Genomic DNA, 20,369 nt, shown 5'->3' with positions numbered 1-20,369 from the left:
GGAATAGACCAAACAGGGGGCTGCATGATAGGAGCTGTGGTGAGCAAAATTTTCAGCTTATCAAAAGCATCTTGACAAGAAGAGGTCCATTCAAAAGCAACATCATGCATAAGTAACTCACACAAAGGCTTAGAGATAGAACTAAAATTTTGAATGAATCTCCTATAAAACCCAGCATGCCCAAGAAATGATCTGATTTCTTTTACTGTTTTGGGTATAAGAAGCTTGGAAATAAGTTCAATTTTAGCTTTATCAACTTTAATACCTCGTGATGAGACTATGTGACCAAGAACTATGCCTTGTTGGACCATGAAATGACACTTTTCCCAATTGAGAAGCAAATGCTTCTCTTCACACCTGGCTAAAACAGCTTGTAAGTTAGTCAAACATGCATCAAAAGAACTGCCAAACACTGAAAAATCATCCATGAATATTTCCAAACAGTTTTCAATCATGTCACTGAAAATACTAAGCATACATCTTTGAAAAGTAGCCGGTGCATTACATAGTCCAAAAGGCATTCTTCTAAATGCAAAAGTGCCAAATGGGCAAGTAAAAGTTGTTTTCTCTTGATCTTCGGGTGCTATTTCTATTTGGTAAAAACCAGAATATCCATCAAGAAAGCAATAGAAATCATGACCCGCAACTTTTCTAGCACTTGATCAAGAAATGGCAAAGGGAAATGATCTTTCCTAGTGGCGGCATTCAACTTCCTATAATCTATACACATTCGCCAACCAGTAGAAATCCTAGTAGGAATCAGTTCATCTTTCTCATTTTTCACAATGATAAGCCCAGATTTTTTTGGAACTACATGAATGGGACTTACCCACTTGCTGTCCGCAATAGGGTAGATGATTCCCACGTCAAGTAATTTTAAAATCTCTGTTTTTACCACCTCTTTCATGGTAGGATTTCATCTCCTTTGCATCTCCCTAGAAACTTTAGCATTTTCTTCTAAGTAAATCCTATGAGTGCACACAAGATGATTTATACCTTTTATATCTGCGATTGTCCACCCAATGGCACCTTTGTGTTGCTTTAAAACTTCTATCAATTTCCTTTCTTGATCATGAGAGAGTTGGGCTGAAATCACCACTAGAAAGGTGTTGTCCGGTCCCAGAAATGCATATTTCAAGTCATTTGGCAATGGTTTCAGCTCTAGTGTGGGGATTTCATTTGCTGAAGGCTTCAAACTTGCTGTCAACGGTGGGAGTTGCTCAATCTTTGGCCTCCATTTAGTCTCCAATTTATTTTCTGCATTAAAAACATGAGAAACATCAATGGGGGTGTCATCAGTGAGAAGTTCACAAAAATTTTCTAACTCAAACAGCAGGTTAGTGGGCCGGTATTCCAAATAAGTCTCCTCCTCAAGGATGCTTTCCAACAGATTCACTTCTTGTACATCTTCCAAGTCTTGAGGTTGCCTACAAATATTGAAAATATTTAATTCAAGAGTCATGTTCCCAAAACTCAGCTTTAAAACACCACTCCTACAATTTATTAATGCATTTGAAGTAGCAAGAAAAGGTCTCCCAAGAATCGCAAGTGCTTGAAAAGAAGATTTTGGTGTCAAGTGAACATCCAACACAACAAAATCAACGGGATAAAAGAATTTATCCACTTGAACCAAGACATCCTCAACAACTCCTCTTGGCATTTTAATAGACCTATCCGCTAGTTGTAAAATTATAGGAGTTGGTTTTAATTCACCCAAACCAAGTTGCTCATAAACATTATAAGGCAGCAAATTCACACTTGAACCTAGATCTAACAATGCTTGACCAATTTTTGAACTTCCTATAACACAAGCAATTGTTGGTGAACCGGGGTCTTTATATTTTGGTGGGGTATTACTCTGAATTATGGCACTGACCTGCTCAGTAAGAAAAGCTTTCTTTTGCACATTTAATTTTCTTTTAACCGTACACAAATCTTTTAGAAACTTAGCATATGCAGGAATTTGTTGAATAGCATCCAACAAAGGGATATTAATCCTAACATGCTTGAATATTTCTAAAATTTCATATTGGTGTTTGTCTTTGTGCAGATGAACCAATCTTTGAGGAAAAGGAGCAGGTACAGGACATGAAATATTTTCAGTTTCAGTTTCATTTTGTTCAAACTCACCATTTTCAGCCTCATTTAGTACAAGTTTAGAGACCTTACCAGCCTTGTCTGAACCTTGAGCTGGAATGTTCACCACCTTACCATTTCTCAAAGTAGTGACCGCCTTCACTTGCCTCACATTTGAGCTCTCAACCGCTCCTTGTGGTGGTTGACTTTGTGGATTGGGTTGAGGTTGTGCAGGAAGTTTTCCTTTCTCTTGAGAGCTCCAAGCCGTAGTCATCTTTGTCAGTGTGCTCCGAATGTCATTTATCGCTTGAGAGTTTTGATTGTTGATTGTTGCTTGACCTTGCATAAACTGCTGCAAGGTGTTTGACAATTGATGCATCGTCTCCTCAAGTCCCTTCTTCTGCATTGGAGGTGCTTGAATTGCGAGTTGAGAGGGTCCTGGAGCCAAGGCTGCTGGAGCTAATTGCTGGTCATTCCTCCACCCAAAATTTGGGTGGTTTCTCCATCCTGGATTATAAGAATTAGAATAAGGACCAGAATATGGTTTTTGTATCATATTTACAGCATTAGATTGGTTCAACAATACCTCTTTGAATGCGAGGATCGTGGGACACTCATTAGTTGCATGCCCATGATCCTCACATATACCACACTTCTCTAAATTTTTATGGACAGCATGCACTTCATTTACCTTTTTCAATTCCATAGCTTCCATTTTTCTAGACAACAAGGTTAACTTAGCACGCAAATCATCATCTTCTTTTAAAGTGTATTTTCCATGACCAGACTCAATTTGCCTAGACCTATCATGCACATCAGTTTTGTCCCAAGATTGAGCATTTTCAGCAAGGTAATCAAAATATTCAAATGCTTCCTCAGGCTCTTTGTCAAAAAATTCTCCATTACACATGGTTTGTACAAATTGGCGCATTTTAGGTGTCAAACTTTCATAAAAAAAATTATCAAACGCCAATTTTCATAACCATGATGAGGACAAGCATTTAAAAGATCCTTAAACCTTTCCCAACTTTGATAAAAAGTTTCAGAATCTTTTTGGGTAAAGTTCATGATTTGTCTTTTAAGTGCATTTGTCCTATGTATTGGAAAAAATTTCTTCAAAAATTCAGTTTGCATTTCCTGCCATGTGCCTATAGATCTAGGTCTTAATGCATTTAACCATGTTTTAGCCTTATCTTTCAAAGAAAATGGAAACAACTTTAGTCTAATAACCTCCTCAGTGCATGTTGGGTCCATGAATGTAGAACAAACCTCTTCAAATTCTTTGATATGAAGGTACGGATTCTCGAAATCCATGCCATGAAAATGTGGAATTAATGGAATCATTCCAGGTTTGAAATTAAAGACATTTGCATTCAAAGGTAGGATTATGCATGAGGGGGTACTAGTTCTGACAGGTTGTAAATAATCTCTAAGTGTCCTATTCTGATTCACTACTTCCTGATCATGATTCTCATTTTCAGCCATGGTACTATTAGTGTCAGAAGATGACTCAAAAGAAAGTGATGCTGAGGTAAAATATGCTTGTGATTCTGTCCTAACCAACCGAGAAGTTTGGTCCCTAGTGTGACGCCCCTAAATTCCGCTTGGGATCGGACGGACATTTGAAGCGTCGAGACATGCAACACAAGGTTACCTGCCCCCGTTCATGACATATAAGATGCAATATTCCTAACATGCATCTAGAATTATGCAATATTCGCAGCGGATAATTTTTTTTTCTTTTTAGCAATACTATGCACCAAACCGAAATATCCCAAATACTTAAAACATACTTCATTCATAATGATGTACTAAACAACTGAGATCACAATAATAGTCCATATGGTTGTGATCAAAAGAGTGCTGGAGATTGAACTCCACAAATACAAGTAGTAACTTGAGGTAACTACTGTACTACCATCTACGTCGCACCATCGCTTAATCGATCGTTTCCAGATGGTTGATTCTCGATTCTCCTTCAGATCCTGTAACAAAATCTACCATTCGGGGGGAATGGTAGTTGGGACTACCACAGTGAGATTTGATTACAAATCTCAGCAAGTTAACAAGAAACTTCCACACAGGTTAATGATGCATGCATGGCAGTAAAAGCATGAATGCATAATCAAATCATAAGTAATCATAGCATAACTTGACATACAACATAACATAACTGGCATAATTTAAACTAAAACTGAAGCTTAGCATGAACGTGACTTGAAATATAACATGGACTTGAAACATAGCATGAACGTGAACTTGGAACATAACATGACTTGAAACATAGCATGAACGTGAACATGCATAATTTGAACTTGAACTTGAGCATGACATAACATAAATGTGAACTTAGAACATAACGTAAACGTGAACATAACATAACATGAACTTGGAATATATTCTTGTCTCATGGGATTACCATGATTGCGTGAACGTAAACTTGAACATAATATAACGTGAAACATGTCTTGAACTTGGAATCTTATTCAATAAACTTAATCATTAACGTGACCATATGGGTGCTACACAGGTCCCCTTGAGCCGTGTGTCCCTGCCGATTACCGCATCACATCACAGGTTTCTATACCAGCTGTGAGTGCGTTAATACGTACTCCACAGTTGTTGTGGCCCCACGTATTCTACGTGTCACAATTGCTGTGTCTCACGTAGTGTATGCTCCACAGTTGTTGTGGCCCCATACTTCATGCTCCACAGTTGTTGTGGCCCCATGACTTATCTGTTTGTGCCACACTTGCTGTGGACACACGTAACATAATGTGTGGCACCATCGGCGTTAGTGCCTGGCGCGCTCCGGTGACCAGCTAATTAGGCCCCATTCGCAACCTGTTGACTGTACTTCGTCAACCCAGGGAATTTCACACCTATTTAGACACTCCAGCGTGAACAAAGGAGTTCCACTAGGATATTACCCCATCCTAGCGCTTAGGGTCGTGATTGACATGAATGACTTAACTGGCAGACATGACATTTCGTAACGTGACGTAACATGAACGTTACATAAAAGACATAAATCTTGACGTAACATAACGTGACATGAACGTAGGACAACAGACATGACATACTTCGAGACATAAATGTAACAGAGAACATTTCATAACATGTCATACATGTAACATACAACATTTCGTAACATGGCATACCATATAACAGACAACATTTCTTAACATGGCGTAACATGTGACAATGAATATTACATGACAAGAAATACATGTAACAGATGGCATACTTAACTTAACATGACATACTTGCAATGTATAGCATGTATAGCAATACGTGACAGAATATCTTGTGTAACAGATGAATAATTCATGACAGAATAAATTCTGTGTAATAGATAAATATGAAATGACTTGGCATGGCACATATGATAACATGCATACATACAATTTAGTTCCCTTACTTATCACACATACACATTAAATTGATAGTAAGTTAAAAGCTAACTTACCTCGATCTTCGCGCTTCGAGACAAAACTCAAGTGCGATCACGGGAAACTGAAAGTAGTGATTTCTAAAAATTAGAACTTAATCACTAACAATTAGGAATATGGAAAAATATCAACTTAGAGTAAAATTACCATTTTACCCTCTACATGTGGAAAAATGACCATTTTACCCCTAACTTAAGGATTTTGTATCCTAACTCCAAAAATCACAAAAATTTACATACCTTATGTAAATTTTGTCCTAAGCTCAAATATCAATTCAAAAAAATTTAAAACTAAACACAACCATCAAAACTCTATATGGCCGAAACTTACAAGGCTATTTCCTTTGTTTTTTTTGTTGTAATTCTTTCAAATCTCAAAACTCATGATTAAACCAAAATTTTTCTTCTACTACACTCATAACATATTCTTAAGAATAATCATGTTTTGAATCATGAACAAAAGTCATCAAAATCACTAAAACCATACTTGAACTTTTTGGTTTCTCTTCTAAGTTCAAAACAGAATTTTGTTTCTAACTTGTTTTGATCAACCTCTTGATCCATGACTTATAAAGAAGTGATCTTCAAACCAAAACATCACATGGTTCAAAAAGGTGTCCTAAAACAGATCCAAGCTTCAAACTCAAGATCACATGGGTAAACATCAACCAAAACATAAATTTAGCCAAGAACATCATCACTTTGGCCTAACCGAATATCTCCTTCCATAAAATTTCATATGTTCGAAACTAACATCAAATATCTTCAAAATAACATTCTAACATGTATATAAGATGCTTAGGATCTTCCAATAAAAATATCAAAGCCATTGGAATAAGATTAAACCATAAAAGATTTAAACTTTCTCAAAACAGAAACTGTTTTTCCTCTTCCAGTTTCTAAGTTTCTAGACCTAAGAAAATATTTCACCAAAACTTTTAATCATGCAACAAATCCTCAACCAATAATCATATACACATGTTAACAGTACTCCATAAAAATTTCGGACCAAGATCTATTCATTAGCTTGGTCAAAAACTCCAAAATATAACACACTCTCCAGTTTATCGCCCAGAATGACCTTTCTGGGGTATAAACAACTTTTTACCAATCAAATGATATCCAAATGGAACAAATAAGATATCCACGTAAACTAGACTCCAAAATAAACAACTTTCATGAAGGAAACGTTGCGAGGAAACACTTACAAAAGCTTCGAAACAGGCATTCAAAAGAGGTACGAAAAACTGTCCGAGAGTGTCTTTTGTGTTCTATGAAGGAAAAGTGTAAAGGAGAGTTGCTTTTTCGTGGGAAGTGGACTGAAGAGCTTCTTACACAAGCTATGGGAAGTGATAGGACTGAAGGAATGGTTGAGTGTTGGCCTTTTCTTCTCATAAAAATCAGACCAAGATCTTTTCTCAAGGTGGAGTGTGAGAGTGAAAGAGTGAGGTGGCCCTTTTGCTTTGTCTTACAAGAACCTTCTAGGCTCTTCTTGTACAGATCTGGCCAGCCAAGTGGGGGTACAAAACTTAGCCATGAAGCAATCCTATGGTGACCAAATTCGTGGGCCTTAAAGGGCCTAAACCGAATGGGCCTAAAATTTGGGGTTTAAAGAGGGTTTGGGTTGCTATCAAGCCCAAATCCAATATCACTTGGCCCAATCAATTTTTCAAGGTTAACAAGGTTGGATAATGATGTTCTAACACAAATTTGAAGGATTAATAGCATGTGGAAGTGATTTAATCAAGTGATTAAATACAATGGTAGAAATCGGATTAGAAAATGTTTAGAGGCCAACTTTAGGGTTTTGGGGAAACCGTTTAGGTTTCGATTTCAACCATGCTTTTGGGCTTTCGATTGGATTCCCACCATTTAGAATTTCACTAGGATTGAAAACCTCTTTGATCTGGCACAATTTGGTTGAGCAGATGAAACAAAGTTTTGCTTAAGCGACATGATCTCACACCTTGATTCCTTCAAATCCAACAAACGTTCCTTATGGTGCCAAGTGTTTAAAATTATTCACTAAGTGTGGCTAAGATCTTACCAAGTGTCCAAATAAAACTTCTCTAATCCAATTTGGACATTCCACACTGTGATTTCAAAACACTGCAATTGGTGCGCTTACCGAGGTTACTATTTACTTCGAAAAAGTGAATCATAAACTTAGTACTAAAAATTCCTAAATATTCATATTAACCTACAGTGAAAATATTTTACCGAAATTTAACCTCGAAGTGCCCCTAAAAATAATTTCACAATTTCCAACAGACGTTTCGTCCGGAATTATGAAAATAGGATATTGTGCCATAAAATCCTAAATAATCCACTGAGTGTAATGGCGTAGACCATAATGCATTCTGACACTTCTAACCACCTCAAATAAATAAAACTCATATTTCTAGCAGCATAGTGAGTGATAACACTGACTATGTTGACAGACTAAAACCTATGCAATAGGTCGATTCGTAAAAACTTATGGGATTTTCACGAGATTCCTAAAGTCAATAGAAATTCCGCCAATGAATTTCTAGCGGGCTGTTACATCCTCCCCTCCTAAAAAAAAGATTTCGTCCTCGAAATCGACGTAAGTACAAACATAAAATACGCTCAAAAGAAGAAGTTGCTTACCAACCTACTGCCCAACACTGGATGCCTCAACACGCCCAAGGGGCAGGTCTCGTTCTTCTTGTGGTAACGCCTTCTTCTCATAGTCAACACTATTCTTATCTATAACCATCGCATGGTTATACAAAATAACTACCACTATAACATTAGGGTATAACAATCCCGAAGGTTACTGCCTAGACTTAATGACTTCTAGGCTGACCTTCTAGGATACTGAATCCTTGCTTAAAAGAAATCACTATTCTCTTCACTATTCAAAGAATTATCCACAACATGTATATATATCTTCCATTCTTAATTCTCTTTCTCCCAAATCATATCAATTTATACTGGAATCCTTCTACAAGGTAGGTCAAGTCATACCAATATACTTTCTAAATCCAAAACTTCAAGTATTCATGTAGTTCAATTTGGAAGAATTTAATCCATACACAACTGATTTCACATTCTCTATTTCCTCAAGGAATTCCATCTGTCTTGGACTAGCTTACTTCTTCATAATGAAAATGAAATGTTCCTCCTCCTAGATGGTACCTTGATAAACGATCAGCTATTAACCTTAACTCAAGAGTTTCTCTCTTATGATTAACATTGCTCCTCTATCCATCATGAGTTGCCTCTTATTCTGACTCTAATCCAAAGAATTTGTTCTTACTGCTCACGTAAATCCTTAAGACAAGCTTTTACTCCCCATATAAAAGTCTCCAATATAAGGGCAATCTAGGTTTCCACAAACACGGTACTTCGCCAGAAACCATTTATTCGCGATTGGATAAAACTATTATCATAAGTGAATCCTACTAAGGCCAAAGCTTCTCCCACACACTGTACTCATCTGAACACAAATTTCATTGTAACCTTCGAATCAAAACAAACTCCAAATACTTGGGATACTAATTCATCAACCTTGAATATTCTTCCTCGTACTATTAAAAGGTATTCCATATCTACACTGGTATGAATAGAAATACTCTTAATGAAAAATGTTACTCTTACCACCTGGTAACAATTCAGAGTACGAACTAAACGTACAATACCACAATCACTAAAAATAGGGCCTCGCTTGAATCAAACTGCGTACAAGTTATAAACCTCAATGATTTAACTTACCCAAAGTATCAATAATGCACTAGTACAATCAATTGTAATCTAATCAACCTTAGATAAGCTTAAAAATATAGAGGTCTTACAAAAAATACCAGTGATGGCGCCAACTCCTTTAGTTCCTGGGGCGTCAGCATCTGCGTCTCTAGAAGTACCTGCATACACTAAAGCTAGTACTGGAGGTCGTGGCTTTGGTTTGGAATATCCAATGGGAATAGTTCCATTTCTCCGGCCTCTTTTGGGACAATTTGATCAAATGGTCAGGTTGGCCACATCTGAAATAGAGTCCTAAGGTAAGTTTGCAATTGCCTCCATGGTTCTGTCCTGACATCCCACATATTGGGTACGTGGTTAGTATTGAGCTTCCAGTCTCGATGCCTTTTCCCTTATCTGGTCCAGTAGATATCTTCTTCATTTCTAGATTTTCTTCAGTAGTAGACAATGAAGTTCTCTTTCATTCGGTATTGATCTGGATCGCTAGACCTCTCTGCTCAGCCTCTACTATCGCGGCCACGTTTACTAACTCTTGGTAATTCTTTATTCTTAGGCAAACTACTTGGCTATGGATCCATGGCTGAAGTCCAGCTTGAAACTTTCGTGCATGCATCCTTTGAGTAGAAATCAAGTGTGGTGCAAACCTTCCTAACACCATAAACTTAGCAGCGTACTGCTCTACGGTCAAACTACCTTGAGTTAAAGTCACAAACTCCTGCGCTTTTAGCTGTTTGATAGAATCTGGGAAGAATCCGTTGTCAACTCTTCCTTAAATCTCTCCCAAGACAATGCATCCAAACTTCCTAGTTCCCTAACTAGAAGTTGCCTTTGTGTATCCCACCATATTCCAGCTTCTCCTTAGAATAGGTATACAACATATAGAACCTTCTGGTCCTCAGTACATCCACAGATCTCGTCTGTCCTTTTGAGATCCATAATCCATTTCTCGGCTTTTAGTGGCTCTTCATTACCAGAAAAGTTTGGATAACGATGGATCAAGAACTTCTCACACAGACAATCCCTGACTTCGAGTCTGGGTACATGTGCTTGCTGATGTTGCTGTTGTCTAAGCATGTCAGTCAGCAAACGTACGGCTTCAGCTAATCCTCCATCCATCGGGGGATTCTGATTATCCTAATTTGTAACTCCCTCAGGGTTTTGAGGTATCCTACCTCGAGTCATGTCACTTCCTAAATCACATGAGTACACGTGTTACAGCCACATACTATCTCTTATACTTTAAGAAATTCAAGCCTAGTAAAGACTAAAATTTCAAGCCTAATATTTGGTGCATTTCCTAAGGACATGTGGATTTAAACCCAGAGACGTATTGCTCTGATACCACCCTGTGACGCCCCCAAATTCCGCTTGGGATCGGACGGACATTTGAAGCGTCGAGACATGCAACACAAGGTTACCTGCCCCCGTTCATGACATATAAGATGCAATATTCCTAACATGCATCTAGAATTATGCAATATTCGCAGCGGATAATTTTTTTTTCTTTTTAGCAATACTATGCACCAAACCGAAATATCCCAAATACTTAAAACATACTTCATTCATAATGACGTACTAAACAACTGAGATCACAATAATAGTCCATATGGTTGTGATCAAAAGAGTGCTGGAGATTGAACTCCACAAATACAAGTAGTAACTTGAGGTAACTACTGTACTACCATCTACGTCGCACCATCGCTTAATCGATCGTTTCCAGATGGTTGATTCTCGATTCTCCTTCAGATCCTGTAACAAAATCTACCATTCGGGGGGAATGGTAGTTGGGACTACCACAGTGAGATTTGATTACAAATCTCAGCAAGTTAACAAGAAACTTCCACACAGGTTAATGATGCATGCATGGCAGTAAAAGCATGAATGCATAATCAAATCATAAGTAATCATAGCATAACTTGACATACAACATAACATAACTGGCATAATTTAAACTAAAACTGAAGCTTAGCATGAACGTGACTTGAAACATAACATGGACTTGAAACATAGCATGAACGTGAACTTGGAACATAACATGACTTGAAACATAGCATGAACGTGAACATGCATAATTTGAACTTGAACTTGAGCATGACATAACATAAATGTGAACTTAGAACATAACGTAAACGTGAACATAACATAACATGAACTTGGAATATATTCTTGTCTCATGGGATTACCATGATTGCGTGAACGTAAACTTGAACATAACATAACGTGAAACATGTCTTGAACTTGGAATCTTATTCAATAAACTTAATCATTAACGTGACCATATGGGTGCTACACAGGTCCCCTTGAGCCGTGTGTCCCTGCCGATTACCGCATCACATCACAGGTTTCTATACCAGCTGTGAGTGCGTTAATACGTACTCCACAGTTGTTGTGGCCCCACGTATTCTACGTGTCACAATTGCTGTGTCTCACGTAGTGTATGCTCCACAGTTGTTGTGGCCCCATACTTCATGCTCCACAGTTGTTGTGGCCCCATGACTTATCTGTTTGTGCCACACTTGCTGTGGACACACGTAACATAATGTGTGGCACCATCGGCGTTAGTGCCTGGCGCGCTCCGGTGACCAGCTAATTAGGCCCCATTCGCAACCTGTTGACTGTACTTCGTCAACCCAGGGAATTTCACACCTATTTAGACACTCCAGCGTGAACAAAGGAGTTCCACTAGGATATTACCCCATCCTAGCGCTTAGGGTCGTGATTGACATGAATGACTTAACTGGCAGACATGACATTTCGTAACGTGACGTAACATGAACGTAACATAAAAGACAGAAATCTTGACGTAACATAACGTGACATGAACGTAGGACGACAGACATGACATACTTCGAGACATAAATGTAACAGAGAACATTTCATAACATGTCATACATGTAACATGCAACATTTCGTAACATGGCATACCATATAACAGACAACATTTCTTAACATGGCGTAACATGTGACAATGAATATTACGTGACATGAAATACATGTAACAGATGGCATACTTAACTTAACATGACATACTTGCAATGTATAGCATGTATAGCAATACGTGACAGAATATCTTGTGTAACAGATGAATAATTCATGACAGAATAAATTCTGTGTAACAGATAAATATGTAATGACTTGGCATGGCACATATGATAACATGCATACATACAATTTAGTTCCCTTACTTATCACACATACACATTAAATTGATAGTAAGTTAAAAGCTAACTTACCTCGATCTTCGCGCTTCGAGACAAAACTCAAGTGCGATCACGGGAAACTGAAAGTAGTGATTTCTAAAAATTAGAACTTAATCACTAACAATTAGGAATATGGAAAAATATCAACTTAGAGTAAAATTACCATTTTACCCTCTACATGTGGAAAAATGACCATTTTACCCCTAACTTAAGGATTTTGCATCCTAACTCCAAAAATCACCAAAATTTACATACCTTATGTAAATTTTGTCCTAAGCTCAAATATCAATTCAGAAAAATTTAAAACTAAACACAACCATCAAAACTCTATATGGCCGAAACTTACAAGGCTATTTCCTTTGCTTTTTGTTGTAATTCTTTCAAATCTCAAAACTCATGATTAAACCAAAATTTTTCTTCTACTACACTCATAACATATTCTTAAGAATAATCATGTTTTGAATCATGAACAAAAGTCATCAAAATCACTAAAACCATACTTGAACTTTTTGGTTTCTCTTCTAAGTTCAAAACAGAATTTTGTTTCTAACTTGTTTTGATCAACCTCTTGATCCATGACTTATAAAGAAGTGATCTTCAAACCAAAACATCACATGGTTCAAAAAGGTGTCCTAAAACAGATCCAAGCTTCAAACTCAAGATCACATGGGTAAACATCAACCAAAACATAAATTTAGCCAAGAACATCATCACTTTGGCCTAACCGAATATCTCCTTCCATAAAATTTCATATGTTCGAAACTAACATCAAATATCTTCAAAATAACATTCTAACATGTATATAAGATGCTTAGGATCTTCCAATAAAAATATCAAAGCCATTGGAATAAGATTAAACCATAAAAGATTTAAACTTTCTCAAAACAGAAACTGTTTTTCCTCTTCCAGTTTCTAAGTTTCTAGACCTAAGAAAATATTTCACCAAAACTTTTAATCATGCAACAAATCCTCAACCAATAATCATATACACATGTTAACAGTACTCCATAAAAATTTCGGACCAAGATCTATTCATTAGCTTGGTCAAAAACTCCAAAATATAACACACTCTCCAGTTTATCGCCCAGAATGACCTTTCTGGGGTATAAACAACTTTTTACCAATCAAATGATATCCAAATGGAACAAATAAGATATCCACGTAAACTAGACTCCAAAAGAAACAACTTTCATGAAGGAAACGTTGCGAGGAAACACTTACAAAAGCTTCGAAACAGGCATTCAAAAGAGGTACGAAAAACTGTCCGAGAGTGTCTTTTGTGTTCTATGAAGGAAAAGTGTAAAGGAGAGTTGCTTTTTCGTGGGAAGTGGACTGAAGAGCCTCTTACACAAGTTATGGGAAGTGATATGACTGAAGGAATGGTTGAGTGTTGGCCTTTTCTTCTCATAAAAATCAGACCAAGATCTTTTCTCAAGGTGGAGTGTGAGAGTGAAAGAGTGAGGTGGCCCTTTTGCTTTGTCTTACAAGAACCTTCTAGGCTCTTCTTGTACAGATCTGGCCAGCCAAGTGGGGGGTACAAAACTTAGCCATGAAGCAATCTTATGGTGACCAAATTCGTGGGCCTTAAAGGGCCTAAACCGAATGGGCCTAAAATTTGGGGTTTAAAGAGGGTTTGGGTTGCTATCAAGCCCAAATCCAATATCACTTGGCCCAATCAATTTTTCAAGGTTAACAAGGTTGGATAATGATGTTCTAACACAAATTTGAAGGATTAATAGCATGTGGAAGTGATTTAATCAAGTGATTAAACACAATGCTAGAAATCGGATTAGAAAATGTTTAGAGGCCAACTTTAGGGTTTTGGGGAAACCGTTTAGGGTTTCGATTTCAACCATGCTTTTGGGCTTTCGATTGGATTCCCACCATTTAGAATTTCACTAGGATTGAAAACCTCTTTGATCTGGCACAATTTGGTTGAGCAGATGAAACAAAGTTTTGCTTAAGCGACATGATCTCACACCTTGATTCCTTCAAATCCAACAAACGTTCCTTATGGTGCCAAGTGTCTAAAATTATTCACTAAGTGTGGCTAAGATCTTGCCAAGTGTCCAAATAAAACTTCTCTAATCCAATTTGGACATTCCACACTGTGATTTCGAAACACTGCAATTGGTGCGCTTACCGAGGTTACTATTCACTTCGAAAAAGTGAATCATAAACTTAGTACTAAAAATTCCTAAATATTCATATTAACCTACAGTGAAAATCTTTTACCGAAATTTAACCTCGAAGTGCCCCTAAAAATAATTTCACAATTTCCAACAGACGTTTCGTCCGGAATTATGAAAATAGGATATTGTGCCATAAAATCCTAAATAATCCACTGAGTGTAATGGCGTAGACCATAATGCATTCTGACACTTCTAACCACCTCAAATAAATAAAACTCATAGTTCTAGCAGCATAGTGAGTGATAACACTGACTATGTTGACAGACTAAAACCTATGCAATAGGTCGATTCGTAAAAACTTATGAGATTTTCACGAGATTCCTAAAGTCAATAGAAATTCCGCCAATGAATTTCTAGCGGGCTGTTACATCTAGTCCAACCAGTCATACAAACAAGAACAGAAAATAAAAGAATATGCAAGACAAACAACAACAAAACAAAGAAAAAAATAAATAAATAAAAATAAAAATAAAATAAACGAAAAAAAATAAAGTTAAGAAAAATGTCACCCAAGTTGTGAAGAGGTTCACAACGCTACGAACGTCTTCTCAACAATATGAGAATGCTTTGCTAAACACCAGTTGTCCCCGGCAACGGCGCCAAAAACTTGATCAGCTTTTAATTTCTACTTCCAAGCGTAGAAGTTGTCAAAGTAATACAAGGGTAAATCCAAAGATCGAATTCACAGGGACAATGAGAATTTAGCAAACATTTCATTTTCGCAAGACCACATATTACCGTTTGGAGTGACACGAAAATTTAAAATAATAAGCAAAGAGAAATAAATTCCTAAACTTAACCACTAACAATATTTACACCTAAATGTGGATATTTACTAAGGGGGTGTAGAATGAATTATGAGTGAAATTGTCGGGACGTTCAAGCATAAGTAAAGCTGAAAATAAAAGAGAATCTATTTTTCTAAAATTGCTAAGATTAAAGGGATTTAAAGAAATCGTATGGAAGTTGACTTAAAATTGTAAGAAACAATTAAACAAACACTTGGGATGCAATTTTCACCCACTAATTTGATGATGGATTTACTTCTCTTTTTATTTTCTCTCGACCATTTTCTCATTCCTAGAAATCATAGTCGGATAATATAGCAATGAACCACAATTTTATTTTAATAAAACTACTTGACAAATTATATAACAATCATAGAAAGTGAAAGAAAAACATTAAAGTCATGTTACTTGTTCAAGTATCAATTGTGCCTTTACGTCTACAATTGATCTAAACCAAGAACAAAGAACTCTAATATTTTCTATATGCACATTGAGATATAATCCATCAAGTTAATCATCAAAAGCACTAAATATTGAAGTAAATCCAATCCCAAATAGTCACGGGTTACTCATTGAATCCCAAGCTAAAAATCTAGCCTATCATCTCTAGATTAACAAAATGCTCAAGAAAATTAAAATCTAACATCATCATATACTGTTTCAAATGAAAGTTACTGAATAAAAATATATTGTATCCCACAAATGTGTTGAAATCCGAAACTCAAAAGCATACAAACTTGCGGAAAATAAAATGAACTGGAAAAATAAATTGAAGAGGAAGAACTGAACCGCTGAACGAAAATAATTCCCAAAGAAAAAATATGTGCGGAAGAAAAACTTGCGGAAAATACTAAAATGAAAACTGCCGGCGCACGAAAATTATTTTTCGTTTTATATCTCTCTTTTGCCTCAAACCGACTAAGCGTTTCCTCTCTGCAGCACAGCCCATGTTCGTGCATTTCTTTCTCTCCGCAGTGCGCACGTCTCTGCCCACCAGGCCTTGCTGCTGTGCGTTTCGTTTCACTGCTGCATCTTCCGCATTTCATGCCTTCGCCCAGCGCGTTTTGAGTTCAGCTCGCCTGCGTTTCATTCCTTCGCCTCTTGCGTTTTGAGTTCAGCCCCAGCGTTTCATTCCTTCGCCTCTTGCGTTTTGAGGTCAGCCCCAGCGTTTCATCTCTGCTGCGCGTTTTGATCTGCTGCAGCTGTGCATTTCTTTTGTTGCTGGCATTAGGTACTTCCAATAAGACCCATATGATTTTAATATCTTTTCCACAATGCCCTGCAACATAAGTAAATTATCAGAATAAAATTTGAGATATTAATCAGAATTTAACATTGAGTCAAGTATTAAAAATCAATACATAATTAAGTGTTTAATTCATTTTTTGTTAAATAATTCATTCACTTAAGCAGCTTTATCATGTAATTTTTATCACTTTATCACTTGTTCAATAATAACTTAATAAATAAACGTGAACTGTGAGTGCTACACAAGTCTCCTTGAGTCATGCGCCCCTACCGATATCGCATCACATCACATGTATCTGCACCAGCTTTGAGTGCAGATTAACATTTCATGACATTATGTAACATGCAATAGATAACTTTTCTTTTCTTTTCTATAGAAGAGCCAGAGGCCACATGTTCAATAGTGACCTCGTCCTAATTTTAATAATAGCCCTCACTTATGGAGAAGGAATACCGTGGTAACAAAACTGACACTGGGGATTTACAGATAAAGCCCTAAAACCATCCCTTGTATCAAACCAAAATAAAAACAACTAAACCAACATAACTACTAAACATAATTAAACAACCATCCAAACAAGCCTATAAGAATAAAACCAAACACCCTAGACAGGCCTATAAAAGAGAAAACAATAAATCTAAAGAAGCCTAGAAAAACCAACACAAAAACAAAACCAATACAAAAACCCATAACATGTAATAATAAGTAAAACTACATCTAATCAAAAAAGAAATCATGCAAACGTAACTTTTGCACCAAGGTGAACTTACTAAACTCTGCTCATAGTCCCACAGTCTACCTCTACTTTAAAATCCTGCACCATAACACTTGCACCTAATTGATGGAAGACCCCATTTTTCTACTCTAATCAAGCCTCGTAGCAAAGCAGGGAGCTCACTCATGGTTTTCCATTCCACATCTCCTTCCCTTGTGCCCCTTCTAGCTAACCAATCCGTAGTGGCATTTCCTTCCCTGTGAATGTGCAAAAACTTGGGAACCATAGTTAAAGCAAATCTTGAAGTTCCTCCCAAAATTCCTCCAAATACCAGATACCACATCTATTATTCTGCAACCATGACAATATCACCTTTGAGTCCATTTCAATTTCTATTACTACTAGATTCAACCTTTTACATTGTTTAACTCCCTCCAACAGCGCTCACAATTCTGCATGAGTACTATTTCCATAACCGAGATTCATTGAGAACACCAACAACAAATCTCCCTACATGTCCCGAATCACTCCTCCAGCCCCTGAAGCTCCTGGGTTCCTTAGACTACTTCCATCCGTATTTAGTTTCACACGTCCCTGTGAGGGCTTAGACCATGATATAAGTTTGATTGGTTGTTGTTGAATTGGAATTGGAGTAATATTTAGACTATTAAGAATGTAAGAGTCAATTTGAGTAAGCTTCATTGACTTGGAAAATCCTTGACAGATCACGCCTATCCATTGTTTGATAGATTGACACACCACCTGGGCTAATTTAGCCTTACCTTCCATACGAGCAGAACATCTTCTGGCCCATAACCTCTACGAAATAATAGTAGGGAGTAAACCCAAGATGACACCTTTTTGAGAGGCATTTGAAGGTCTCCAAAACCAACTAAGACAAGTTTCATGCCATGTTCTTCCAATCGGCAAACCAAGAATAGAACCATATTTTTTCCAAACCTTGGCAGCAACCTCCCCTTCAAATAAAACATGATTTAGATCTTTATGTTTTCCTTGACTGCAACAGTTACATTTCGAGACCAAAGGAAGTCCAATCCGCCTAATTCTATCATCCACTGCTAATGCACCATGCCATGCCTTCCACATTAGAACAGAAAATTTTATAGGGAGCATATTATTCCAAATCCATTTATGCTCCACAACAATCTGGCCTCTTACCCGAATACATTCCCAAGCTGATTTGGTGGTAAAATTACCACTTTCAGTTTTAGTCCAAATTAGCATATCCTCTCCCTCTTTACAATTAGCAAGGACGTTGAGTGCCCTCTCTGCATTTTCAATCCCCACCAGCCTCTCTAATAGATCCATATCCCATCCACTAGCCAGTTGACAATCTTTAACTTTCAAGAGAGGTTGCTCACTCACAAGAATGTTGTCAGCAAAAGGCCCCTGATCTAGCCACTTATCATACCAGAAAAGTACATAGCCTTCTTTGAGTTTCCATTTAGAATTATTCAAGACAGTAGGGATACTCTTAACATCATATGCCAAAACCTTGTGCCCTTTTCCGGACCAAGAAGCATCAAAGGTTTCTTCCCAACATATTTCGTACGAAAGAAGTTTGCCCAAAGAGAGTTTTCATGCATCAGTTTCCAGGCAAATTTTAAATGAAGAGCATTTTGCATCTCATCCAAAGATCTAATACCCAAACCTCCTTCTGCCATTGGCCTACATATTTGCCTCCAAGCAACCCATTTTTTCTTTCCCCTTCCATCACTTTCTCTCCAAAAAAAGGAGCTCATTAAACGATTTAAGGAAGAGATAATCTGTTTAGGAACTTGCAAAACTGCCAATAGATGTAAAGCCATGCTAGCAAGGACATGTCTCAATAAAATCACTCTTCCCCCCACCGATAACAGTCTCATTTTCCATCCGCTTATTTTTTTCTGAACCTTACTCACCAACTCCTCCAAATCCCCAATTTTAAGTTTTCCGGAAACAATAGGAACTCCCAAATATTTAAAAGGGAATTTACCTTCCGAAAAACCTATCAATCTTTTAAGATTTCTTCTTCTAGTTATAGGAATTATTTTAGAGAAAAACATAGCAGTTTTCACTTTATTTATCAATTGACCAGACCACTTCTCATATGTAGCCAAGATTTTTAAAATGCACCGAATTGAGCACGACCTCCATTAGTGAAGATGACCACATCATCCACATACATTAGATGAGAGACCAAAGTAGTACCTCGAGCTTGGGTGAATTGGCCGAAACTTTTCTTCTCTTTGTTTTATTAGACGAGATAAAATTTCCTATAAAATAATAAACAAATAAGGGGACAATGGATCCCCTTGTCTCAATCCTCGGCCACCCTTGAAAAAACATTTCATAGTACCATTCATCGGTATAGAGTACCAAGGCATAATGTGTAACAAATAAACATCTCGTGACATAGCATAATATGTAGCAGATAAATATTTTGTGACATAGTATAATGTGTAACAGATATACAAGTCGTGACATAGTATAATGTGTAATAGATATACAAGTCGTGACATGACATAACACGACATTTATAGGAACATAAGAATATGAATAATTGTTCTCTTACCAGCACATACATAATATCCTGACAATAAGTTAGAAGCTAACTTACAGTGAGCGTAGCGTGATGAATAAAATGCACGAATTAATGGAAAACTGTAAGGAGATATTTCTAAACGTTAGAAACTCCTTACTAATAAACTTAGAAACATATAAACACTAACTTAAATTCAAATGACCATTTTACCCCTCTACATGTTGAAAACTTATCATTTTACTCCTAACTTAAGAATTTCACATGCTAACTTCAAAACTTACCAAAATTTGTCCTAAATCCAAAGTGCTAAATTATTGATTTTTGTTGCAATTCTTTCAAGTCCTATCTTTCATGTTAAAACCAATATATGCAACATATAAAATCACATCCTATGCTTAAATATCATACTAGAACAACCAATAAAACT

At 36.9% G+C, this 20,369-nt stretch overlaps 1 non-coding gene across 1 annotated transcript; it reads left to right on the top strand.

Annotated features, from left to right (window-relative positions):
• The first annotated feature begins 3,055 nt into the window (after window positions 1-3,055).
• On the top strand, window positions 3,056-3,162 carry LOC118349501. The gene has a single exon (XR_004802458.1). It is a non-coding gene; the product is annotated as a small nucleolar RNA R71 (small nucleolar RNA).
• Window positions 3,163-20,369: the final 17,207 nt, after the last annotated feature.

The sequence above is a fragment of the Juglans regia genome, chromosome 9 (genome assembly GCF_001411555.2).
Source record: "Juglans regia cultivar Chandler chromosome 9, Walnut 2.0, whole genome shotgun sequence".
Taxonomy (NCBI): domain Eukaryota; kingdom Viridiplantae; phylum Streptophyta; class Magnoliopsida; order Fagales; family Juglandaceae; genus Juglans; species Juglans regia.
The sequence above is the reverse complement of the archived record's forward strand: the minus strand, read 5'-3'. Positions and strand labels throughout refer to the sequence as shown.